This window comes from Chelonia mydas, chromosome 1 (genome assembly GCF_015237465.2).
Source record: "Chelonia mydas isolate rCheMyd1 chromosome 1, rCheMyd1.pri.v2, whole genome shotgun sequence".
Taxonomy (NCBI): domain Eukaryota; kingdom Metazoa; phylum Chordata; order Testudines; family Cheloniidae; genus Chelonia; species Chelonia mydas.
This window is the reverse complement of record NC_057849.1, coordinates 198,759,146-198,786,110: the sequence shown is the minus strand read 5'-3', so window position 1 is coordinate 198,786,110 and position 26,965 is coordinate 198,759,146. Positions and strand designations below refer to the sequence as shown.

At 44.9% G+C, this 26,965-nt stretch overlaps 1 protein-coding gene across 3 annotated transcripts in view; it reads left to right on the top strand.

The window, feature by feature from the left end:
- Nucleotides 1-26,965, top strand: part of LOC102937877 (limbic system associated membrane protein) — a 1,332,442-nt gene that overhangs the window by 544,058 nt on the left and 761,419 nt on the right. The window lies entirely within an intron of this gene.

Sequence of the window (26,965 nt, the reverse complement as noted above, 5' to 3'; positions counted from 1 at the left end):
CCAAGTTGCTGCATCAGACAAACTGTTTGGGAAGGCCAAGAAAACCAACCTGAATGAAGGGAAAATGAAGCAGCAGCTCTCTTAGGTAGGTACTGCTGCTATGTACATTCATGTGTTTATGAATCAGTGGCCTAACAGTGAAAGGAGTATGTAGATAACAGAGTTTTTGTGGTCAGGCTGTATTCCTGCAAAGGTATTTGGGTGCTGAGCTCCAATTGAAACTGATGGGGAATTAGGTGCCTAAATACCTTTTGAGGAGATGGGCCTTAGTGCCTTGAGTTGCTGCAGAAAGAGGAGTTTTTGAAGTGTGGAGAGGGAGCTTATTGGACAACTCACTGCTATTAACTAGAGTAATCTTCACAAGCCCATGTGAGGTCAGCACCTATTTTCCTGTTGTACAGAAGGGCAAACTGATGCACAGAGAAAGAACATAAACTCAAGGTAATGAAGTAAATCAGTGTCTGGAATAGAATATGTATTCCCTGGTCAATGTTTCCTTCACAATGACTAGTGAGCTGCAGCGTTCAGAGTTTTTTGTCCCTCTTGACTAGAAACGAAGCACCAGAAATTCACCCGCTTTCTCAAGCCTCTTGGGTTTGCAAAATTGGGCTGGAAGTCTTTTGATTTAACAGCTCTATTTAGGCTATTAGTGGAGGGAGCTAAAATTGCTCATCACATGCTGTTTGGAAACTCTCAAAAGATTCAGAGTTTAGTTGGTGCTTTGGGCCAGTGGCTCTCAACCTTTCCAGACTCGGTATCCCTTTCAACAGGGGCGTAGCCACGGATGGGCCATGGCCCACCCATTTAGCATCCAGGCCCACCCAAATCGGGGATGGAGCCCCCGAATCCACAGGCTGTGACTCCCAACCCTGGCTCAGTCTCCGTCAGTCTGGCCGCATCCCCCTCCTGCCGGGGCCACGTACTCCTGCCCCCAGCCCCAGCGCTAGCCCCGTAGGGAGTGTGCCTTGTCAGGGCGGGCCTGGGTAGGGCTAGCACTGGGCCCGGAGATGTGGGGGATGCGCCGGTAGGAGGGGGATGTGGCTGTTCTGACGCACACTGAGCCGGGGTCAGAATGGGTGGGTAAAGCTTGAACCCTGGCAGGGCCCCCCTTGCCCTACAGGCGCTTCCCACAGCCTGGGTGCCTGTTGAGTGTTGGGGAGGGGGGTTTGAGCTAAAAACTTCAGATTTTCATTTTTTTGGGAGGGAGGGGGGAACCAGAATGAATTTTTCATGAAAATTGCATCCTGTTTTTCAACCCACTCTCCTGGAAAATTTGCTTCCATAAAAAGCCAGAAACCTCATCATTTTCAGATGCACCCTGAACACTCACCCCTCTCCTAACCTCAGCTATTGCTGCCAAGTTTTGTGAAGCTTCCTGCCCTGCTCCCATGACTGTGTGGGGCTGAGTGGGTTCACCATAAGCTGAAATTCATGGAGATAGGCAAATCTGAAAATATTTCATATAACATTTCCATAAAAGGTCATTTATAGAATGGCAATAAACTTGGCAGCTATAAGCATGTCCCTTACTTACCCTAAAAAGCTCACAATACCCACCCCCCCATAAAAGGGCATGAGAAAGAGATCCAACATGTATGTAGAGTTGCCATATTTTGATATTACATGTTTCTTATTAGACATAGGCTTGATTAAATGTATTTTCTAATAAACATTTGTGAAGCATTTTGAGATGCTTGAATGGGAAGCGCTAGACATGCAAAGGGATGTCATAAACAGCAGAGTCTTAGTCCTGATTTTTCTCTTCCCTTGTAGCCTTCCATATTTCCTTTTTTTTGTGGAGGAGGCTAGGCTCAGGGGTCTTGCAAGACTTTGCAGCCTTTTAACCCCTGATGCCCCTCCCTAGATCCTTGCTCCCAGCAGCATGTAGTAGGGGAGAAGCAGTTGGTCTTAAACATTTGATGTGGTGCCACTTGGCTGGGTGCCCATGTATAAGGGGAAGGACCAGGTGATATTGAACAGCTATTTATGTGTTAGCCAGTAGCCAAACAGTCAGGTCATGAGTGTTCCTGATATCTTCTCTATCTTATGATGATTAAACCCATGCTACACAAGGTTTGTATGCCTGTGATATACAAAGCAACACCCATATAAAACTCAACCGTAGAAGTGACAGCGTATGGCATTCTGGATTTATATTCTGCATCTCAACTCTCCATTAAGTTAACATATTAACTGGGCCGTGAGTTAGCAGAGTGAGCCCGGTGTCCCAACACTGATCATTAGGGTCCGGATTGACAAAGGTATTTAGGCTACTAACTTGCACTAATTTCAACAGAAGATAGGAGCCTAAATTTCTTTGTGGATCTGCCCCTAGCTCCTTTATGAAGCTTGAATGGGCACCTGACTAAACATCTACAGTACAACAGCTTGCAGATCTCTAAAATGTGACTCTGGCAAAATGGGGTGTAGCACTCCATATTGCTGTCTTTCAATGACACCATGTCCTAACTGAGTAAGTTGCAAATAAAATGATAAGTTTCTCTCCCCCCCCCCGCCAAAAAAACAAACAAACAAAACCCACAAAACTGTTGGCATCACAAACACACCTCTTGTGATCTGAGAATCAAGCTGGGCTTTGTTCAGGTTATACAGCTCCAGCAACAATAAAGATTTTGCAAGCCAGATTCTGCCCTCGCTTAAACTGTAACCTCACGGTTGTTAAATACGGCCTCCAGTGATAGCAGGGCAACCCGTCTCAGCCTTCAAACAAGCGAAGAAGTTATAAAGGGGAAAAATTGGGCTCTGCAGTTGGAACATGGGGGGAGATTTTTCTAAGGCACAAATAGAAATCAGGAGCTGCAATGGGGGGCAGGTGCTGAGCTGTTACTTGTGCCTTAGAAAAATCTCCCCCTTAGGTACACAACTCGGAATGGACTCCATCTCTAGCCAACTGGTGCTGGCTTTGCAGGGCTGACAGGAGAAAAGAGCAGTAACAACTCTGTGGGGTCAGTAAATTGAGCATATCGGACTGAATCCACACGGAGGGTAGGTCTATGAAATAAGAAGAGGTCCCTTTTACATAGTCACTCTTCAGATCTTTATCAGGCTTTAAAAAAAAGTTTGGCTGATCTCCCTTTGCCCATACCTACAAGAATCCTCCCTGGATACTGATCATTTCTGGTTAGATCAATAGCAGAAGGTACAGAACAAAGATGAGCTAAATTGTTATCTGCCTGTGTGGGGCCTTCTGAGAGAAACTATTAACTTTCCAGTAGTGATGCAAGCAGAATTTTCTGAATGTCCTTAACACTGCACCAGCTCCTACACTCACTCATCTGGTTGCTCCTTATGCTGCTAGCTCTTGCTTGCTTTGTATAGCCATTTTTCTGTCAGCCTCTCTCTCTCTCTCTCTCTCTCTCAGTCTTTATCTCTCTCACACACACTCTTTATTTCTTTCATCCTCCTTGTGCTTCATCTTCTTCTTAGCTCTGGCTCTATTCTGTTTCCTTCACTTTTTCCTTTGACTTGTTTTTCTTTACTCTCCCTTCCTCTTTGTGTGTGTGTCTCTCTCTCTCCTTCCTTCTCTACACATCCTTTATCTCTATCCCACTCTTTCTTTTTTCCAATTCCATTAGTGAAAGTAGATAATAACTTGTGAATTCAAGTGGAACTTCATTTCTGAAACAGCACACTCGTGCTGGAACCCATTAAGCTCGATAGCGAGAAATGAGAGAAATCATAATTATCAGGCCAGTAAAATACATGAAACATAAAATTTGTCAGGGAAAGTAATTGAAATTATTGGAGCAGTTGGGTCCTGGTGCTGTACAGACCCTCAGTAATAATGGAAAGGTTACGGGCAATGTTTAGCAATGCTGATGAGGCCCAAGGTGACTCAACGCCACCACAGTCAGCAACTTTATGCTCTGCTTACATTAATTTGCTAATCCATCTTTGGAAATGGCCAGGCTGAGTAGAGCATCGAGTTCGTAGAACCCCGGCCAATGAGCTGGTGAAGCCAATGTTGCAAAACTTTTGCCTTCACTTTCGTAGTGCTTCCCCCTCCTTTTCTTCCATTCCTCCTCATGTGTCTGTTCTTTTCCTTTCCTATTTCCCTGTCTTTCCTTTCTTTCCCTCTGGAACCATTTTAGGGTGTGCCTGTAAATTGACAATCTATTGATACATCGACCAGTGAAAGGTACAACCTCTACTTGCCCACTTTTATAAAAACGGTAAAGAGAGAAACTAATGAATTTAAGAGACCCTTCAAAATGAATTCATTCTGGGTGGAGAAGGTGATTTTGGGGTTTTCTGTAAGTCTCCTTTGGCAACAAAAAGCATGAGGAGGGGAGGGAGGGTACCTTATCTGTTTTTTCCTTTGCATCAGATTGTGTGTTAAGCTATTAGCACTGCCCACAGCAATTTGGCTTCTTCCTTGGGTCAGTTACATCACTGTCCCCTTCTACCAGCCCCTCTCCTGTACAGAGCCCCAGAAGTTTGTGCGTGGCTGGGCTCAAGATACCAATTGTTCTCCGCAAGACAAAAATGCAGGCTATTTAGCAGGGAGGCTGGGATGCTATCGGCATGGCAAGCACTCCGGACTAGTCTACCCCTGGCCTTGTTTTCAAATCTTAGCGGGGTCCACACAGCCCTTTGTCTCTCTGAGGCGGATGAACTTAATTCTAATCAGTTCTGGGTGGGTGTTTCAGAGAACACCCGAAAAGCTAAGGGCTTGGCTGTACAGCGTGAGTATTAAATGACCCATATTGTGGCATTCCATGTGAGAAGAGGGGTTTATCCTATAACATTGTCCAAATCTTACCTCTCCACTCCCCTCTGCAGCTGTCCAGTGCTTCCTGTGACATTTGGTTGCCTCATCAGAAGGGGCTGCACTTCACCAGTGCTATACATGCAGAATTTTGTGGATTGCTTTGGCATGAAAAGTGCTAAATAAATGCAAACTACTAAAAAGGGACAAACCATTTTTTTTAAAAAAAAAACCTTCAATTCACATAATTTGCTCTGAGCTGCAGTTCTGAGCCTGTCAATTTCACAGCAGAACACATTTTGTACAGCTAGATTTCAAACCCCAGAAAATAATGGTGTATAATGAACTGGCCAAAAGACCTCTTAACAGCAGTGGTAGTGGCAGCATAGCCATAATGCTGATTCCTCCCTGTTCAAAGTGGAGCTCCATGTTACAGAGAATACATTATATGTGGCTTGACTGAAGGGGCCAATTGTAGGTATTTCTCCAGCAGCCTCTTCTATCACCATTAATACCTTTCTGGAGGCAGTTACACAACCATCAGAATGGATCTTTGCAGGCACAATTTAAAAATAATCTGTGATCACTTTTCTAACATTTCCCCCTAATCTCTTGTTGGCTGCTGGACTCTCAAGGTGTCTGTACAATCCCATCGGAGGAAACAAAAAAGCAACAGTGAAAAACAGGGAAATAATGGAGCATTGGAACAAAATGAGGCATTATTTCAAATGGGGCTGGAAGCAAAAATTACCACCAACTCTCTAAATGGGTGGTATATTCTCTCTCCCTGTCATGTGGGAAGATGGTCTCTGAGTTGTAGGCACTGAATATTAGCTCGATGTTTCTATCACTGTGAGGCTGGCTGTCCTGTGGCAGCCCTGAGAAACCACAGGCAAGCCCAGGAGAAAATGAAAGAGAGATGATTGTCTTTTTCTTTCTTGCTTTGGGCAAAATCAGAACCTGCTTTTCTTTACCAACTTTCCCATGAGCCATTCTGTGCTGGCTCAGGCTTCAGTGGAAACCCGGCACACCAAGACAGACAAATGAAGAGCTGACCTTGTTCACATGTGATAGGCAGCCTCCAGTGCTAAGTGATCTCCCCAAAGTATCCCCAAAATACTGAGTACAGTTCTCCACCTTTTTCTCTGGACGCCACCTCCATTTTAGTCCAGTGTTGCCAATTTACAACTGTATTGTGAGCCTTCTGATATTTGGTGTGTGTTTAGTTTTTTTGGAAGGCCCCATACCGACTGCTAGAATCAGGTAATTGCCTGAGGGTTTATTTTCTTTAAAAGGCAACGAGGGGTTTCTTTGAAAGGTAATAGAAATAGAACAGTTTTCATGAACTCTAATTTTAGTGAACCTGATCCTGAGGTTCTTGTTCAGTTATTATACCTATGGCAAGGTTAAGCCCAATGACAAGGTCTGTAAACCCAAACACAGAAGCCTGTGCCCTTGCATGCTAATGGCAAAGTGAAATAGATCAGAAACCTAGAGTGAAACTGACCAGGAATAAGGTGGTGTCAGTAAAAACATGTGATGGAATGTCTTTAAGTGATTCCTGTCTTGACAGTGTCCATTTAAATCTACATACTACATGACTTTGGAGAACGGGCCCTCCAAGCAGAATTCCTGCTTCCATTGCTCAGTAACCATATCAGTTACTCCGAAAATAAATATCTGTGTATGTATATGTATGTGTTTGTCTTTTGAGCACAAGAAATTATTCTTGGTGTGTGGGTGCTGCTGGCATAGACACGAGCACATCAACTATGTAGCAGGAAGAGGGATGTAGATGGGAGTCCAAGAGAATGAATTGCAAAGAGGGCTGCTGCTTATTGCATAATAAAACAACTCACAGGCAGACAAAAGTGTGCAAGAGAATAAACGACTCAGTCATGTGTCACTTCTGCATCTTCTAGGTGGGGGTGGATTAGAGGAATGTGTCTCAGACCTCAAGCTAAAAGTGCGACTGGGTTTGAAATGTACTGAGAAATATTAGGCCACTGGGGTTTTTTTACTTGCTTCCATTTATACCTATTGCTGGGGCATGGGGCTCACTGCCATTTTTGAAGGGAGGCAACATTGTCTCGTGAGTAAATCATAGAATATCAGGGTTGGAAGGGACCTCAGGAGGTCATCTAGTCCAACCCCCTGCCCAAAGTAGGACCAATCCCCAATTTTTGCCCCATATCCCTAAATGGCCCCCTCAAGGATTGAACTCACAACCCTGGGTTTAGCAGGCCAAAGCTCAAACCACTGAGCTATCGCTCCCTGCCCCCCCCACCAAATCAAGGGACAGTGATCTAGGAAACACACTGGTTGTGTTCTGGACCCTGCCACTATCTTGTCTGATGTTGGTCAAGTCACTTAATTTCTTTCTACTTCAATTTCCTGGATGTAAAGTAGGAAATGCATCGCTTTCCTACCTCCCAGCATTTATGTGGGTAAATCCACAAATACGTGGGAGATGCTCAGTTACAAGTGTTGGAGGCCATATAAATACCTATATGGTGGTTCCAGGTGTGGCTAATTACACATGTGCTCAGTACCTGGATGGTGTTCCAGGTGTGGCTATCTATGCATGTGCTTAAGACTCACTGAAAGGGCACATTTGAAAGTGACCCTCCCTCATCCTGCTATGGTGGCTAGCTCTACAGCACAGACAGAACAGGAAGCCCAATTAGCGCAGCAAATAGTTCAATGTTGGTTTGGGTAACTGCAGGCTAGGAATGACTTTCCTTGAGCTCCTTAGTTCTTGGACCAATACTGGTGTCCTCTTGTACTCCTGCTGCTGGAGAGTCCCTCAATGGTGTGGTGTAGTACACCATCTGGCCCTTGGACATTGGCACAGCTGTATCTGCCTGTCTCCCCTACATACAGTACAGGCACTGTATGGAGGTGCTGTGCTGATAAACTCTCAGCTGAGAACAGTGTACAGTATTAGGATGGAACTAGATTTATTTTATTGTGATTTAACTGTTGGCTAGGTGGGACGCTGTCCCTGGTGCTCCATGAATGCTACTAGGATTATTTTGATATTAGTGGAGTGCCATTACTTATAAATCAGTACTAGCAGTCACCTGACCTCACATCTTCCTTCTGCTGCTCCAAACACCTGTGAAAGAAAATCCCGGTCTGTTGCAAGTACACTGCCAATTTAGCTGTTAGTAATATGTCATAACTGTAAGGCCCAAATCCTGGAACCATTCAAGTTAATAATAAAACTCTCTGCCTTCAGTGTACGTGGCTATATGACCCTACATACAATTTTGTTGCCATTATTTTGTTTAGGAGGCTTGAAAGGCCTTGACAGAAACTACATTACTGAGAGGATGAATAAAAGAAATACAAGTATAAACATCCCCTCCTTTCCCATTCTTCAATTCAAGAACTTCTTATGGCTGTTTGCTAGAGTTAAGTGAATGACTGGCAGCGGACAGTTAATTTGACAAATTTTTGCCTCTTTCTCTTCACAAACTATGTGTAAACAGTTTAAGATTTTCTCAGAATTATTTGCCAGATAATCTCTGTGAATAATTCTTGGCCTGTAGCTCATTCATCACAATGATGATTCATGCTGTGAGCATTTAGAAATCCAGCTACAGTGGCAAGTTTTGACTAGACCAGAGGTGGGCAAACTACGGCCCACGGGCCACATCCAGCCTGCGGGCCTGTCCTGCCCGCCCCCTGAGCTCCCGGCCCCTCCCCCGCTGCCCCCCCTCCCCTGCAGTTATGCCGCCATGCGGGCAGCGTGGCTTGCACCCGCCCACCTCCCAGGCTTTCAAATAATCCTCTCCTGCCGCTCTGAGCGGCATTGTAAGGGGCAGGAGGTCCTGGGGGGCAATCGGGACGGGGGTGGAGGTCAGGAGACAGGGAGCAGGGGTGGTTGGATAGGGGGTCGGGTTCCGGGGGGGCTGTTCGGGGAGTGGGGGGTCAGGGGACAAGGAGCAGGGGGGGTTGGATGGGTCAGGGGTTCTGAGGGGGGCAGGTGGGGGGTGGGAAGTTGGAGGGGGTGGATGGGGGGCAGGAGCCAGGCTATTTGGGGAGGCACAGCCTTCCCTACCCGGCCCTCCATACCATTTCACAACCCCGATGTGGCCCTTTGGCCAAAAAGTTTGCCCACCCCTGGACTAGACTAATAGGTGACATATGCAGTGTAGTTGTAGCCATGTTGGTCCCAGGATAGTAGAGACCCAAGGTAGGTGAGGTAAGGGGTTTTATAAAAGATATTATCTCCCCTACCTTGTCTCTCTCATAGGTGACACAGTGTTTATTTTTTTTATCTTATTGGTCGAGCGGAACTCTTCCAGTTGGATTTTTGGAGCTGATGCTTTTGAGATCAGAATTTCTTAAGTTTTGTAATATTATCTTAAAATTCACTGTTTCTGAGAGCAGTTCCTGCCTGTCAGCTCACTTGCTGGACTATTCAGAGTGAACACACAATTGAAGTTAATTAGTATAACAATTCAAACAAACACGTGGATTTTTTTTCCCTCCTTTCAGTAGTCATCCAGCTATGTTGCTTGCCTTATATATTTATGGCACCGTTGTGTGAGAATAATGGCTACCTGTTGCTAATATATTGTAATTAACCGGTTCAGTGTGGTTTGTTTTTTAAATATAATCTGTATTGCTCAGCTGTGTGCCATAGCATCCATTAGCAGCATATGGACTGTCCTTTTGGAGCAGGAAGATCTCAGTTCTATCCTTGCTGTTACAATGAAGCTCAATGGGCTGAATGCTCAAAAGGAGTTCAGTGCCTAAGTCTCTGTTTTGGGACCACTGTGATGCACAGAACTCCCTCTGAAACCCTGTAGGATCCTAAACTTGCTCAGCCCCCAAGTTTTTGCATTAAAAATTCCATGGGAACCTATGTTTGTGCCTCTGAGCATGCACGCTGCTGCTTCCCTGTAGACACCTGATTCCTGGACGATTCACAAACTAGGGCAAGGTAAGCATTCAGCTGCCTTACTTACCTGAGGGGCCCAATCCAATAGGTATTCTCCGTGGCAGCCTACTGGATCAGGTCCCCACAGGCAAGCTTAGGCAACTTCCCTGGAGGAAGGTGTGGAGGGAGGAGACCTTCCTCACAACTTTTAGCCTGGTATTTGAACAGGGATCTGCCACCTCTCAAGCAAGTGCTCTAATGAATGGGCTGTGGGATATTCTGATGTAGGGAGTCCCTCATTCTCTCCTGTTGAAGCTGTTTCACTGTAGATAAATAATTAAAGTCATTGGAGCAGGGGAACTGGATCCTGGGTGTCCCCCATCCTGGGCAAATACTCTAACCACCAAGCTAGAGAGTCATTCTCAGGCTTGTGCACGCTCTCTTAAAGAGTCATTTGGGCGAGAGAGAGAGAGAGTGTACAAGAGAATGACTCTCTAGCCTGGTGGTTGGAGCACTCACCCAGGATCCAGTCCACCTGTGCCAGCGATTCCTTATTTATCCAACGCATAGGCCTGCAGTCATGCCAGTGAGAGCTTCATACTTCAGATACATCCTTCAGACCAATGTGTGCAACACCCTTCTTCAGTTTCAGCTCAGTATGTGGACTTATTCAAATCCAGGTTTATATAGCCTAACTTAATATTTGCGTTACAATAGCACCTAGAGGCTCCTAATGAAGTTGGAACTCTGTCATGCTAGACACTATACATACACACAATAAGAGTCAGTCCCTGTCCCAAAGATCTTAGTCTATGTAAGCAAAAGGAATGTTGTTAAACCCTCGGCAATCCAGCCACTGTAGTTAATATACTAAAGGATTTTAATGGCTGTAAAAGTCTCATGCCTAACGTAAAGGCAGCAGGCTGGAGAATTGATCAAACTGTTATGCATATGAAGAATAATGTGGGGGGGGAGGTGATATGTCATGGGAACATGAGTTGGCAGAGACCCTACCTGTGAAGGAGACAGATGGTGTGGTGGATGGGTCTTGCATATGTGTATATGCTGAGTATGGGGCTACAATTTAGTGAAAATACTGTCAGAGGAAGGCATTAGGCTTCAGGAGTTCTGGATTCAGTTCCTGCCTCTGTCACATACTTCCTGTGTGACCTCGGGCAAGGCACTTAATAACCTCTGTGTGCATTGGCTACACACTTGTAAAGTGGGGAAGATAACACTGCTTCTCTCCCACTCTTTCCCTGGCTGTTTTCCTTAGACTCTCTGTACTTTTGAAAACACATAGGGATTGTTATCACTTGCTGTCTATGTAGCACAATGGAGCCTCAGTCTTGGTGCTACTGAAATACAAATACACAGAGCTCAGATTGCCAAAACTGAAGATGAACGATGTGCCCTTACGATTTTCTCATTGAATTGGGTGCAGCGTGGGTGGGAGAGAGTCTGTGTCCCAAAGAGAGGAGCCACTAAACCACTTCACCTTCCAGCCTTCCCTAGGCTCCTCCTTTCTTGGCCCCAAAGGGCTCAATAAAGAAATAAACAGAAAACCACTATCTTCAGCTTCAACTCTCTCAACAATCTTCCTACCCACTACATGGGATATCTCACTGACATATGAGTGGTGAACAGCTGTTCCCCTCGTGCTGTGCCACTTGGAGAATGCTGAATTCTACTTTAAGCAAATTCTTCTTTAAACAAACTCATCAGTGCCGGTCCTGCCCTGCAGCTCCATTCCCGCTATCCCAGTCGTGGGCTCCCCACTCAGCTCTGCTAGTGCCCCTGACTCCTGCCCTGCAGCCCCCCTGCTATTCCAGTTCTGGGCTCCCCACCCAGCTCTGCCAATGTCCCTCACTCCTGACTGGCAGTCCCCTCTGCAATCCCTGTCCCAACTCTGTAGCATAAACACTCTCATATTTTGCCCTTCAACACAGCTGTGCCAATCTTTTTCAACCCTGATCCATAAGACTCTCAGCCATCCCAATGTTATATATGCCTGTGAACAGAGGCTGTCAGTCATGCTGAAAAGCCTGGGTAGTTGTGTGATGAATCTCACCAAAATTATTTTACTTGTGACCTAAGCAGCATTCACATTTTGGAATCCAAAGGTTAAAGATCAGTGCCCTGACTGCAATGTGCCACAAGCCCCTTTGAATGCCTGTAAGATTTTAGAAGTGCTTTGTGGTAAGTAACATTTAGCAAGAAGATAGCAGACATCTTCTAAGCTTTTCTGAGCTTCTGCTATCAGCCTCTTTAACAGTCCTAACTTGTTTCAAATTTCAAACTTTGTTTAACACAAAACAGTACGGGAGGAAAAATGCTCTTCACCAGTCATTTTTCCCCTTCACAAGAGTCTCTCATCTCTAGTTTCCATGGTGATCATGCGGCTCTGTGATTTATTCCAGTTCCCACCTCCCTCTTAGCTGCGAAAGGAGTGATGTTATGGGTGAGGCCACTGTAATTTGGTAACCTGACAGATAACCAGCATCCCTAGGGGCTCCTCTGCTACCAGGAAAAAGAGGGCTGTGCTGGGGGCATAAGGACCCTAGAGATGGGGGGCTATTAGAACACACCAAGCAAGAGGTATATCTGGGACATTTTGTACAATGTGAAGTGATGTAGGTAATGATATAAGAGCCTGATTCTGCTCTCATGCACTGGAGTAAGTGTGGAATAACTCCACTGAAGTCGGTAGAGTTATAGCCAGGTAAAACAAGGCTCAACCCTTCTGCATTAGTAGTTTGCAGCAAATTCTACAGCCATGTTTACTTGGTCTCTACAGCAAGTAAATGAGTCATGGGAGAACTAGGAAAGTAGCCTCCTCTGATGGTCCGCTCATCTGGACCGGAGCACAATCCAAGCCCCAAGTGCAAATGGTCAAGAATCACTTCAAGCCGTGGAGAGTGAAGGGCTGTGTGTAACGTACAGCAGGAACATTGGGTGATTGTCCAACGTGCATTGAGCCGGATGCTAGGGTGATAGCACATCCTAGGGAGTGGTGGGAACCCAGTATTAATTTTGGGCAACAAAATGATGCACTTTGCACCACTACAGTGTTCAATGGGTGTGCAGAATAATGTGGAACGGCACTGGCTGTGTCTTCTGTGGGGACCAAATTCAGCCTTAGAACAAAGGGCCACAGCATTTTATTGAAGTCACCCGTCCCAAACTGGCAGCAGGGCTCATGCGGGTAAAATAATAGAGGGTGCCTATGAGGGCGGGGGGGTGTGTGTGTGTGTCTTATCCTGTCCCATTAGCTGCTTCCCCTTCCTGTTGCGTGTCTTTAAAACAACAAGTTAGGAAAAAGATGTCTACCAAGCCTTTGAGGGGCAGGAAAAAGGTTGAGAAGGGCTTCATGGCAGCCTTTCCCTAAGCTCCACAGAAGCCATGATGCATCACAAATCCTCACAGAGGGTTAAAGGCCCTGTCTGGAGCCATTTCTGTCCCTTCTTCCCGTGACGTGGGGGAATTCTGAATGACTTCAAGATCTAAGCCTCTTAATAATATTTACATTCTGTGATGGTGGGGTTCAAACCAGACCAGTAAGAGGCTGTCACCACCTGCCCTGCAATACTGGTGCCTGAAATGCGATGCTGCTATGGCACAAAGCCCTGACCCCAACAGCTAGCCTACAAGCATGCAGGTCGCACCCCGGCTCCCCTCTTACTTTTTGCAAGGTAACGCCCAAACCTTTTGAGTCCTGAATTTCCCTAAAGCTGTCTGCCCTGTAGTGTCTAGCCCTCTGCTGGAACACTCTGAGAAATTATTAAGTTTGCTGGTACTCCAAAGGGACCATGAACAGCCGCTCATTAATTTAAGGTTTCAGAGTAACAGCCGTGTTTGTCTGTATTCGCAAAAAGAAAAGGAGTACTTGTGGCACCTTAGAGACTAACCAATTTATTTGAGCATAAGCTTTCGTGAGCTACAGCTCACTTCAGCTTATGCTCAAATAAATTGGTTAGTCTCTAAGGTGCCACAAGTACTCCTTTTCTTTTTTCGTTAATTTAAGTGGGGTTTGACAAACTCTCTCAAAGCACTGAATTGGTTTATTGTAAAAGTAAAACAAGTTGATGACACACAAGTCCATAGGTTTAATTGGTATCAAGTAGAAGCAATAAGGATAGAAATGGTTACAAACAAAAGTAAAAATAAGCTTGTAAGACTAAAACTTTAGATAGAATCTTTGCCATATCAGGTTTCTCACTTATACTCAATTCCCAGACATTTCAGCCCCCTTTGGTGAAGGCTACAGCATTCTGTGATTTCTGTTTGATCAGACTCCTTTAGTTCCTCAAGACATGGATGCCAAAATGGCTTTCTGTCCTTACTTATATCTTCCAAAGTTCAATGACCTTGCTTCAGGAAGTAGAAAGTCTTCCTGGGGGGTCACCTTGTTGGGTGCATCAGGGAACTGATGCCATGTTAATTTTTGCAGTTTCTTCTGCACATTGTGATAGATAGGAGGCTATCTCCCCCCCACACTAGTATGGCTTTGTTTACCTTTTATGTAAACACCTTCATTGTCTCTGATTACCAGTCAGACAAGCAACTACACATTCCTCTGTCTAAGGCAGACTGTGCTTATGCGTTACTTGCCAAACTCATTTTAAGAACATAATTCTAGTACATACACTGTACATATACCACACAATGATTTTCAGGACCAGCCTGTTACCAGTTTCCTTATACCTTTACACAACAACTTTTAGATACAGATTATGACAGCAGTGAAGTTAGGTACACTGGGTATCTCTGGCCTGACAAGAGTTGTTGACACAGAGTATTGAACCACCAGTGGTTCTCTGTGTCACACATTCCCTCTTTTCTCCCCGTGAGCTTCCCAAAGTGGTCATTTTGGTTAGGGTGTGCTTGCTGTCCATGCTGCTGCAGCTATATTGCTATTTTTAGCAAGCTAGCTTGATCACCTATTCCCACCCCGAGTCGGCCCCCAGCCCCACCCTCACTCCACCCCTTCCCCCAAGGCCCCACCCTTGCCTCACCTGTTCCTGCCCCCACCCCGCCTCTTTCCTCAATCATGCCCTGTTCCGTCCTCCCCCTCCCTCCCAGCGCCTCCTGCATGCCACAAAATAGCTGTTCCATGGCTTGCAGGAGGTGCTGGAAGGGAGGGAGAAGAGTTGATCCGTGGTGCCACTGGTGGGCAGGAGGCGTGGGAGGGGGGCGAGCTTGGCTGCTGGTGGATGCTAGTCACGTTCTATTTTTTTTTTCTATAGGTGCTCCAGCCCTGGAGTACCCACTGAGTCAGAGTCTATGCCTGCTGCAGTCAGGCCTTCTGATTGCTGTGTAGAGAAACCCTTATTCTGAACTGTCTGCAGGCTACCCAAGCTTGCTGGTAAGAGAAATGCCAATAGCAGGAATGTCCCATCATTCCATAATAATATTATTTAAACTCTCCCAATAACTAAGTTACTCGTCACTAAGTCCTCCCTGCTCTCTCCTCCCAACTGTTCTCTAATTCTGGACAATGAGACAGCAGCAGCTCTGCTTCTAGCTCTTGCTTGTGTAGTCCAATTAATTAATTACTTAAAAAGCACCAGCTCCTAACTTCCTGGCGTAACCACACAATGTAGCCTGTGTGACTGGTGGAAACACATGCAGGTTTTAAGAGTAACTGCACCCCAAAAATCACAGCACTCGTCGCGCGATCACAGCAGTAATTGGCTCTGCATTTTCCCTCCAGGTGCTGTGGAACCAGTAAGTGTTGCAGAGAAAATAATGTAGTGTCCCACAGGCCTGAGAGCTCTCAAAAGCCTTGTGTATATTGAGGAAATGTATAAACCAGTTTAGCTGAATTGTGTTTAATACCGGTGAGAAATCCAGGGTAGACAAGGCCATTGTGACCAGACTTGTGTTTACCACCACTCATATAGACCTGCTGAAGCTAAAATGATGCTAAAATCCCATTCAGATGCTGGAGCCTTGTCTATACTATGGCTCCCATTGGTTTTAATATCACTTCCTCTGAACCAGTGTTGGAGAGGGAGGGAGATCTGTGAGTAATTTCATTCTCCACCCCTCCCTCATCCTCCTCACCTTCACCTCCCACCCCACTAGAGTTTAGCTTGGATTCAGCATCTGGTTTAGCCGCAGGGTTCCAGCTTTGCAGCCAGTTTGTCACCTCAGGTAGAAAGAGATAGGAGGGAAAGGGCCAAGTGACTCTCATGTGCAGTGGAAATGGAGTGAGACCAAAGGGGCAGAGAAGAACAGATGCTGTGTGTGTGTGTGTGGGTCAGGCAGAACTCAGGCCTAGGGATTTGATGGAGCTGAGAGTCAGCATACCTGGAATGCCTAGTGGGGGTGTGTGTGATGGGATTTTACATCAGAATCACTGGAGATTGACAGGAGTTGGGAGGGGGCTAGAACTGGCTGAGAGATACCTGATGAATGTAGCCCTTTTTCTGTCTGTGCATAAACACAAATCTTCTTGATCACATGTGAATCTGTATATCTGAACACCGAACACTCTGTGTCAGGGTCCAGGGATCCAGAGGCATTAGCTGTTCCCCAGTGAAGCAATGAATAACTTCAACTCTGCATCTCTCCGCCTTGAGGCACAACCAGAATTTTCCTCAGGAGGGGGCCCACAGAAAGGACTTTTCTCCAGGAAGGTGCCTGTCCTGGGGCAGAAAAGATAGTGGAGTTCAGGCTGCCCCATAGGTAGGACTCCGCATGGGGGCATGACTCGCAGAGGGCAGAGCCAGCCACAGGCAGATTTGTGTGGCTGCAGACAGGGGAAGAAATGAAGGAATGTGCTGAGTGCAGGGGGAGGTAGCATGCAGCCCTGCAGGCCACCAGCACCTCCACTTCCCATGGAAAGTCCCTATATCTGTACTGCAGTCCACACACACACACACACACACACACACACACACACACACACACACACACACACACACACACACACACACACACACACACACACACACACACACACACACACCCCTCTGCCCTTCCTGGGGCAGGGGGCTTGGAGAAGTGCCAGAGTCTCCCATCCCAGGCTGCAGTACCAGGTTTCTGACAGGGGCTGCCCTGTTGGGCTGGGCAGGGATGCGAGAGACTCATTACCTCCAGTGCTAGGGGCGGGTCCTCGGCCACAGGGTCCCCTGTGCCGCAGTCTCTGACCTAGCCTGGAGGACAGGTAGGGCTGCTATGTTTCTGCTCAGAGCCAGCCAAAAGTGGGGGGCCTGAGCCCCTGTAACACTATGCCTGTGCCTGCTACACTTGTGCAAGTGTTGCAGGGAAAGACTTAGAAGAGCGGCTGCTTGGGAGACAGTAGGGGAGGATGCCTTTTGGCACGCTGTGCCATCACCCCAAACAACAATCACCCCATCCCCATCCATGTTCACGAATAGCACACAAAAGCAGGTGCAGACAGGTTGAAGTGAACCGAGTCCAATGTCCAAATGAATCTTTGCCAGCTGTATTGTCCAGTGTCTGCACAGCATTGGAATCTCTGTTGGGGGAGTATTGAGGATTTAGGGGAAGAAAGATCACCACTTTGTTTGGGGGTGCAATGGGGTGGGAGTCATACTTTTCAGAAGGCCCAGCAATGTGTGGCTAGTTCAGGGCTCTATTTAATTTTGGGAATATCGACTTGCCCTGTTTGCAAAAAGATAGGAGCTGTGCTTTCCGGTTGCCATAGGAGTCAAATGCTGCGTTTTCAAAGAAAGATAACCAGAGTTTTTAAAAAGTCTGGCACTAACTTCACCAAAGCTGGCATGCTGGCGATTGGCTCTTCAGAGGAGCAGTCGCTCTCATGCTGGTGTGACAAGACTGTCGAGCAGCTGCTTCAATATGTCTGGAGGCTCATGTGTGAGCACTTAAACCTGTGAAAGAAATTGTGAAGGTGCATGTGACTTGTAATCTTTCCTTCTCTATAATTTAACCTTCTTTCTTCCATAGCTTTGAGCTTTCTCTATTTTGTTCATTTTGTGTGTGGGGGGGGGAAAGATGTGGGGGCATCTGTAAAATAACCCTTTATTCATTTTTAATTTTGATCACAGCCTCTCATTTGCTATCAAACTATTCTGTAAATAAATCTAATTCGTCTCCAGATGTTCTGATGGGTACCTTTTAAAGTGGCAAATCCATAGCTTGCATGAGTTCTTAAGTGATGATCTCTCCACACAGTATCATGGGGATTCATTGTTCTCACACGGTGAAGTGAAAGAAGAGAGCATGGAAAACCCTTTGTTTTACGAGAGAAACCAAGGATAATGAAATAATGTGGCGGCAAAGCAGAGTGAGAGACTAACAAAACAGTCCACAGAATTCATGGACTAGTTACAATTGCATTTATATACACTGGCCAGAAAATAAGAATTCCATTTTGTGAAAAAGTGAAGTTTTGGAACTTGGTCTTTTTTTCAAGACCTTTCAAAACAAAAAACACAAGTGAGAGACCCTGGGTTGTGGGAGAACCAGGCTCAAGTCCTGATGCAGAAAAGGCTGAGTGCCATAAGTACCAGGTTACTGGCTATCCTAGCGGGGTCTCATGTTGGCCAGAAATTCTATCCTGGATTGGCAAAACATTTTGCAGAATTTTATCGGTTTTGGTTTTGATGAATTGGCATTTTTCAGCTAAAACACATTTTGTCGAAAAATTCCTGACCAGCTCTAGATAGGTAAAATGTACCTGGATCTTTGCCCAAGCATGATCTGAGAAGTCTTTTTAAATTTTTTTTTTTTTTTTTTTTTTTTTAAGTAGGATGTTTATTATTCTTTCTCACTTCTCCACTGCCTGAATCACAGTGAGACAAGAGGCACAAAGTACTGAACATCTCATGAAGGACCGGTGCAGAATAGCAGCAACGTTCCACCCAAGAGTGTGTGCATTTTAGTGGTGAACGAACCATGTTTTGTTGTTTGCTCTGTTGGAGGCATTGATGACTTTTTGTGGCTAAAGTACAGACTTAGAAGTCAAGAGAAGCGAATAATCGTCATGCCCCTGCCTCAAACAAGTCATTAAAGCCAAATGTTTATGGAAGTGGTTACTGATTTTTTTTGACTGACTCGGTCTCGGGGTCCCAACTTGAAACCCTTGGGGCCTAGTTTGCCGAGGTGCTGACACCATTAACTCCAACTAAAGTCAATGGCAGCTGGGTGTGCTCAGCACCTCTGTAGGCCTCAGGGCCAATGGGCAGGATATTTGTTTCATTTTCCCTATTTGTAAATTGAAGAGAATGAGGCTGACTGTTTGTTTGTAGGGATGTTTTGTGCACTGTTGGGTGAATAATTCAGTGAATATATTGAACAAATTTCACCCCTCTTCCTGCTTGTGAATTGTTCATGAACAGTGCAAGATCTTCCTGAATTATTCATCATTTAGAATTACTTGCCAAATTTCTATGAATAATTTTTGACTTGCAGCTTGTTCAGGAGCTGCCTGTTGCAAATATTTGAAATCAGGTCTGCATTGATTAGTTCTGATTGCACGCAGAGGTGACAGAGGGCGGTTCTGGTTCTTGATAGGATGAGCATAGACCTGAGATTGAAGGTTCCAGTGTGACCACTCAGGATTAATCATTTAGAATTCATTCTTCAGAAATATCCAATGGTAGGTAAAAATTGCTGTTTCTCTGCACATTTCAGCCTCTAAATTCTGTTTGCTGGAACAATGTCAGAAAATGAGCACAAAAGGCACAAATGACCACAGACAAATTGTTCTCAGATTAGAATGACTGTTTGTTTAAAAGGTTTTGCAGTATTCCCCCAGATCTAGCTGTGAGGCTAAATACATGTAAAAAAGTGTTTTTGAGATCCCTGATAGGATTTTGCATTCCCAAAACCTTGCCTCTCTTGCAAGAAGAATCTTTTATGGGGATTCAGTGGAATTTTCCCTACTGGATAGGGAATCTCCTACTGAACAGGTGGAAAGTGAAAGCTCCAGGACTGTTCAGTGCTAGGTATTATCTGTCTACACAAGAGGTTAAATCTGGGCTAAATGTGCTATTCTAGTTCTCTGTCAGTGGGCAAACACCAGCTTGCTTGTTCTAGGGTTCCAATGTGTGTTCAGGATCTTCCCTTGAAGAGCTGCTGTGTTTCCACTCTCTGCACCTCATTCAAAACCAGGAGTCTGTTTGGTGCTTGGAACTACCAAGAATGGGCATCATCCCTCCATAGATAGTGGTTATAAAGTTTCCATCCTTCAATGTGCTTCAGATCCCTATGCTTTTTTCTCCCTTTCCTGCTTTTCTCTCTCTCTCCCCCCACTCACTCAAGAAATAAACTTTTAACTATGAGATTTCATGCTCAGTCAAGTTTTCAAAAGCCACTTATGAATCTTCAATCAGATTATATACCTGCCCGGCCAGGTGGCTGCTATACTGTCTCTACAAGGGGTTGATGGTTAAAGATAAATAATGTGCTAGCACTCGCAGCATCTCACACTTCCATCTCTCCCTCCCATCTTCATAAACCTCTGCAAGCGATGACTTAGTTGCTGTGGAAATCGTTAGTGTTGTGACTGCACCAGGTAGTGCAACCATGCTCCCTTCACCTCCCCATGTGTCCTCAGACAATCACACTCTCTATTCATCCTCTACAAGAACCTCTAGACTATCCCTCAGCCTTTTTCTGTTTTCCATTCTTCCTCCATTCACTTAGCATTGGCCTTCTCTCTGTCCCTTCAAACAATTTTGTCACTGCTAGAGCAAGTGTCTTCTCCTCTGCAGCTGTGGAGAGCAACCTTCCTGGATGGCCTTAACTACTCTAGAGGAATGTTGGGAAAGATTCCTGCAAGTGCTACAATCAGTTCAGTTGCACCAGTAGTAGCTCTAGTATACACAAGGCTCCATCAGCTTCTGGTGTTTTCATCAGAGTGTCAGTTGATTATACTGCTGAGAGACACAGTGGTAAAAATGCCAGAAGCAGCCAAAGCTTTGTCTGCACTAGGGTTCTGACCAGTTCTTTCACTAATTTGCAGTGTGACCAATGGTAAATCATTGAATCACTCTGGGCCTCACTTTCCCCTGCTGCAAGATAGGTATAATACTTACCTACATTAGCTCACAGAGAAAAACAAATCTGAGGCACTCAAACAGCAATAAATACTATAAAAAAAGGTTATAAATAAGTTTTGTAAAGAACACAAGTGTCTTTATACACCTTTGATTAGGAGACCTTGCCTTTTCTCAGTAATAGCCTACTGGATCTCTTCCCTTTCTCTGAATACCCTACCACAAAGAGCCAGTTACAGGCTCTCATGAAACCCACAAGGAGGCTTGTAAATTGCAAACTTTGGTCCAAATTCAGTCTGCCACAGAAAGGTTTAAGACTTTGCCACCTCACCCTCCTTTTCCGAGATGCAGAATTCAGGGGAAATGCTTTGCAATTTCCCTTAATGTCATCCTGTTGCTGAGTCACTTGGCAATCCTGCCTTTCTGCACAACAGGAGATAATTATTCCTGCAGCCATACCACTAAGGGTGCACAGTCTTCAAATCCTGTAAACTAAGGAGGGTTGGGCTAGATCACGGATTGAATGGGAGACCCTAAGGAAAACTCGGGCTGCTGCAGGAAGTGGTGACTGTGAATCAGCAGGATTTGCTCTTTGCTGTGGGTCTTTGTAGAAGTAGTAATGCGCCATCATGGTATTAGTGGGAGTCTGCTCAGCTGTTAGATTCCCTGACACAGTCATTAAAGATTGCATGACTCTTTGTAAGAGTTGGGGTGTTAGCCGTGGTGTCCTGGCCATATTCCAAGCTGGGAAATTTGATATTTTTCACCTTAAGCGCCCCCTGCAAATTGAATTGGATACACTCTTCTTCACTTCCTGTCCTAAACTGATGTGTAGTGTTACTGTGCGCTATTAAACAGCTGCTGCATTGTGAGTTCGATGATGGGACTTATTCTATCTAATGTCTGAAAAGCTGTTCAGATGTCAGGCACTATCTAAAGAAGTGGAAGATCTTTCTCTTACTTTTCCATTTAGGAAGGCCATTTAAACAGCAGCTGGGTGGGGAAGATCCGAAAGATTGCACTGCTGAGCTGGAAACCGGTTGGGGAGCGAAGCAGGACCTGATGCCACCAAACTGAGATTGCCTAATGACAGCAGAACTGTAAATGGGAGCCAGCATGGTGCAGTGGACAGTGCTCTGAATTGGGATTCAGGAGACCTGTAACTGTTTATGGCTCTGACTCTGAGGTACTAGCCAGTCTTACCCTGGTTTGGTTGATATGGCTGGATATTGGTTAGGTTAAGTACAGTCCAATTAACACCTGATTATTGAGGTCCATTCACTGATGTAATGTGTCTGAACATTGTCTTTGCCCTACGGGTTTGCCTTTGAAGACAGTAAGCGTTGTTTCATTTTGATCTCCTTGTGTATTCTTTAGTGGTGCTAACCTGTGTAAATATGAAGTCTGTTCTAAATGAACAGCTGGTATGTCAAGTAATCTGGGGTTCTGGTTCACTTCTCTAACAAAGTCCAGGGTAGAATTATAACTACAAGCGATATCGGTGGCTTTCTGAGGTCCCCTCTACAGAGAAGTGATAACTGTGCTGCATGATGAAGCAGGAAGGCTCCCTGGTTTTGCTCTACACTAGAAACTTGATTGCTTGATTTGGCTCACACCTGGGTCAGTAACAATCCCCTGGCTTTTGCATTGCTATGGGAGCCGCTACCCATTAAGCCAGTTACAGTGAGCTAAATCCTAACCTGTGGTATGTCTGCGGCCTGGGGACCCCATGGGTTCTGAGCTTTCAGGGTTCTGCAACTGTGCCTGTTTGCATTAATTAAGCCACCGGTGAGCCCACAATCCATGAGGGGGCTTCATCACACCAGCACGGTTGTGCAAATTTGTCACATCCCTAGTAACAGAGTCCATGCTTCCCCACTCACAGACACATGCTATACAAATACCTTGTACATCCTATGCCACATGCTCTGTCTTACACAAGAGAGAGCTCTGGCCTGGTTTAACATGCAGCCTGTACACAATGTCCTATAACAAGCATTAGGGTGACCAGATGTCCCGATTTTATAGGGACAGTCTTGCTTTTCGGGCCTTTTTCTTATATAGGCTCCTATTACCCCCGACCCCCTGTCCTGATTTTTCACATTTGATGTCTGGTCACCCTAGCAAGCACTGACTTGCCCCTGCCTTATGCCCTGGAGTATCAAAGTGTTTTGTGTATCACAAGCTCCATTCTCATTCATAGTTAAGCCCAGCCCTCCCTCTCTACCACCAGCTCCCCTCTGCCATCCCCTGTTTTCCTGCCTAATAGCCTTCTGTCGGTGTAATGAGTGAATGAGCTGTTTTCAGAGATAAAATGCTCCCTTTAATACAGAAGTGCCTTCATCTACCAAAACAAATTCCACCAGCTTTGAGGGAAGAAGGGATGATGGCAAAGAAAGAAGACCGATGTAGGGAAAGCATCACAACTTGCTGAGCATTTGGATTAGGGAGGTGAAAAGGGCTAGCATTTTATTCCTTCAGTGTCCTGAGTATCCATCACTCAGACAGAATCCCCATTAACAGGAATCTAATTCCTCAGTCACTGGGCAAAGTTAATTAATTTGTAAATATATTTCATCTTCTAAGTGGCAGCCCTTTCTGCTCCAGACAGAGCACAGCTGGGAGATGGAATGTGCAAAGGGCTGCATTGTCACGTGACGCCACTTTCACCCTGAGGGATCAAGGTGACACCAACCCTTTCCATATCCTCCAAGGGAGCCCCTGGTAGACTGGAAATATTTTGATTAAGGTGACGAAGGAGGGCACTCGCATCACTCTTGATGTGCGGTTCCTAATTGCTCAGTTTCTCATGAGGAAAGGGGTTTGTATAAAGTAGTGCTTGTCCACCTCTGTCATTCCATTCATGAAAGAGACCTCTTCCCCCTTATAGCATCCACCCCCTTTTTGCTTCACCCCACTCCCACGCAAGATGCCTCATGCTGCAGGTCACCAGGAAGGGCTCAGCCAACCACAGTTTGAGAACCCCAGCCTTAAAAGGACTGGAGCACGTCTGTGTGTGGTTCTGAAATGCTGCCTCCAGGATGGTGGTGCTGATGGAAAAGTCCCACTGGCTGTGGCAGTCCATTGATCTTTTTTGCTTCTAGCTTTCCCTTCCCCCAGGGCTAAAGAGTTGGGGGCAGGAGTCCTTTCAATCCCTGTGTCGTTAATGGAGGATTAAGCCCTAATAGCCCACTTGCCACAATATTGACCCCTAGACTTTAGGGCAGGAAGGGACCATCATGATCATCTAGTCTGACCTCCTGCACATTGCAGGCCACAGAACCTCACCCACTCCTGTAATAGATCCCTAACCTCTGGCTGAGTTACTGAAGTCCTCAAATCATGGTTTAAAGACTTCAAGTTTCAGAGAATTCACCATTTACACTAGTTTAAACCTGCAAGTGACCCTGGGACCCATGCTGTCCTGGTTCTAATTCAGTCTTGGTATTAACTGTTATAATCCTTGATGATGAGTGACCCCCATACTTGGATAGTAACTAGTAGCGCAGCTAATGATCAGCTTACAATGCCCCTCATAGGAGAGAACAGAGTATTGTTCTGTAGTCCGTATAAAGGGGATTCTTCATTGAGACGCCTAGACATGGGCAGATACTGTAGTTCTCCCTTGCTGCCAGGCTAATGCAGCCTGAGCTGCCGAGTGCAGGCCTCCCTAAATCCTGGCTTGGACTCTGCAGTTGTAAATACATAGAACTAGTAGACCGGAGTCCAACAAGTTTGTAGCGCCACAACCAGTAACATTGTATGTAGGAAAATGACTTTCCATAACCAAGACGAGCTGGGCCCAAATGCCACAGCAATTTCCTCGGGTCCTACAGCATCCAGATGCAGGGTGGAAATTCTGCAGCTGCTTTATTTAAATTAGGAAAAAAGGTTTTATTAAGATCGGCTATACAGTTACTACATCTGTTCTAAGTTGGTTGATTTGGCATACAGTTCCCCACTGGACAGTTTGAGGTATGTAACATTATCACATTAGCTGGCTGGTTTTGCTGAAAGAATCTACAGTGAAGAATCTTGACATTCTAATGGGGATTATGACATTATGTTTCAGAGTTAATACATCATTTAGATGAGTAGAGCAGCTCCCGCTTCTCAGCTAATGCTGCAGGCTCAGAAAGTCCAAATACCATTGTGCTGGACTTGGTTCACTTTCTTCTCAACCGCAAGGGCTAAAAATGCCAGTTTAAAAAAAATCTTAAAGTTTTTATTCTGTTGCACATTTCTGTGGCAAGGGTTGTATTCTGTGACCTTAGAAATGTGGCATACAGAGTGATGCATTCAGGGCCCTGTGTATTTCTTGTGGGGTGATGGAGGAGGGTAGAGAAAATCCATCTATCTGGGAACTGGAACGTCAGTTTATTTTAATGAAGCTTCAAAGAAGTAACTTCAGAACTGGGTTGGCATCTCCTCTTGTCTTAAGAGGAGCATCTGTATGAGACAGAGCATCTAATTGGAATGTAGTGCTGGGAATCAGGACTTGGTTAGAGGGAGGTAGTTCTTCCTTTCATAATGGAGAGGCACGGCTCTGTTACTCCCCCAAGAACGTTTGGTGCTGCTCCAGCTGTCTGTCTGTCTGCCCTCCTTGCTGCATCTACACCTTGGCTCCGCTCTGTAATCCCATTTCAAAAGAGAAACACTGGCAGCGTTTTATTGGATCTGAGTCCCAGAAAGCAGCTGAAGAAGAGACAAAGTTTATTCAGTAGAATCAGGCTGGCTGGCTCGCTCCGTAGTTCTGCTTGTGGGAAGAACCATGTTGGCTGAAGCTGCTGTAGGCCGTGTAAGATACCAGACATCTTTGTGTGCAAGTCGGCATTCCAAAACAGGCTTCAACGAAGGCTGAAGGAATGGTTCCAAACAAAATCTAAGTCTGTCTAAACCAGCCCTTATCTGAATCTGAACATAGTCTTGTGAGAGTCTGATCACAGAGTCCAATAGGCCATATTGCAACTTGATATCATAAAGTTGGTTTCCCAATACCAGTTCTGTAAGCACCTGATCAATGTGTCATTAATATCTACCAGTTCAGTCTGTGTGCTTCTTTTTCAGAAATACTGAGCTGTATTTGTATTTTGATATTCCTTTATGAAAGAATAGCATTTATTTAGGGCAATAGCTAAATTTGCTATGCAGTGATGCAATATGCATTTTTGTCCTTGATATTAATACTGTGCTTATTCTGTGGACCGGATAAGTTTTACGATATCTTTAACTGTTTGTTTGTTCTAAGTGCTTGAGTTTTGTAAACCATGTAATAGGTAAATATATTTTTGTCGCTTAGTAACTTTAACTAGATTTTGGAGAGAAGACTTTTATTATAGCCCAGGGCTTTTTAGTTTCATTTTTTTATCTTGTGTTGGTAAATGAAAACATAATTTGTTAAAATCTTAGTAAGTGGGACTGAAGGGTCACCAGATTGCTAAATTAAAGAAGTGAGCACTGTTGGCAAAATTAGTAATAGCTGGAAAACAATATCCTTACTCTGCAAGGAGCTTTGAAATTGTTGTGCAAAAATATCTGGCAGCAAAAATGCACTGTGTACAATAAATCACCCCAGTATCTTTGATTTGGAGGGTGAAAGAATTCACCAACAATATATGCCATCATAAAATGTATTATCCTTCAACTTTATATTCTCTCAATCAGCTACAATGATGGTGAATCATGTCTAGTTTTCAAATGACAATTTTTACAGGCTTTACTATTCCTGCCCTTGAAAACTACCTGTTTCATGAGCCAATGTCAAAATCTATCTATATTCCTTTATAAAGCACTTATCACTGTGGTATTTAAGCGTTCTACATGGATTGAAAAACAACAGAGAGGTGGCCTGGGGCTAGTCAGCAAAATCTACTTAAACTTTGGATTTTGTGATACAATGTGATTTCATTGAGCTGACAGAGGGACACACAAACATCAGACACTTCACAGTTTTGTTTTGTTTTTTAAAAAGGAGCCATTTATAAGTTGTCTTTTTTTTTTTTTAACTTCAGAAAGAGATTAAAGTATTCCAAATTTCAGAGCAAATTCTAGTTGTCAATGAGGCTTAACTCTAAGCATGTGAAAGCATGAATGTTTCGACTGGTTTACAAGGAGATCGAAGATGGGGTCAGCTTTCTGTTGAGGCCCTGGTTGCAACCTTAACTACAATATTGGGTCCATACCCTTTCTCCATAATATACCATTTTTCTTCATGTGTAAATTGATAGAGTACTTACAAAATGATGATAAATTAGGTGTCAGATCCAAGACCTAAACACGAGGCCTTTTGGTTTTGTAGCCAATATCTACCTCTGAAAGTCACACTGCCTCCCAGTCAAACCGCTGCATGCTTTG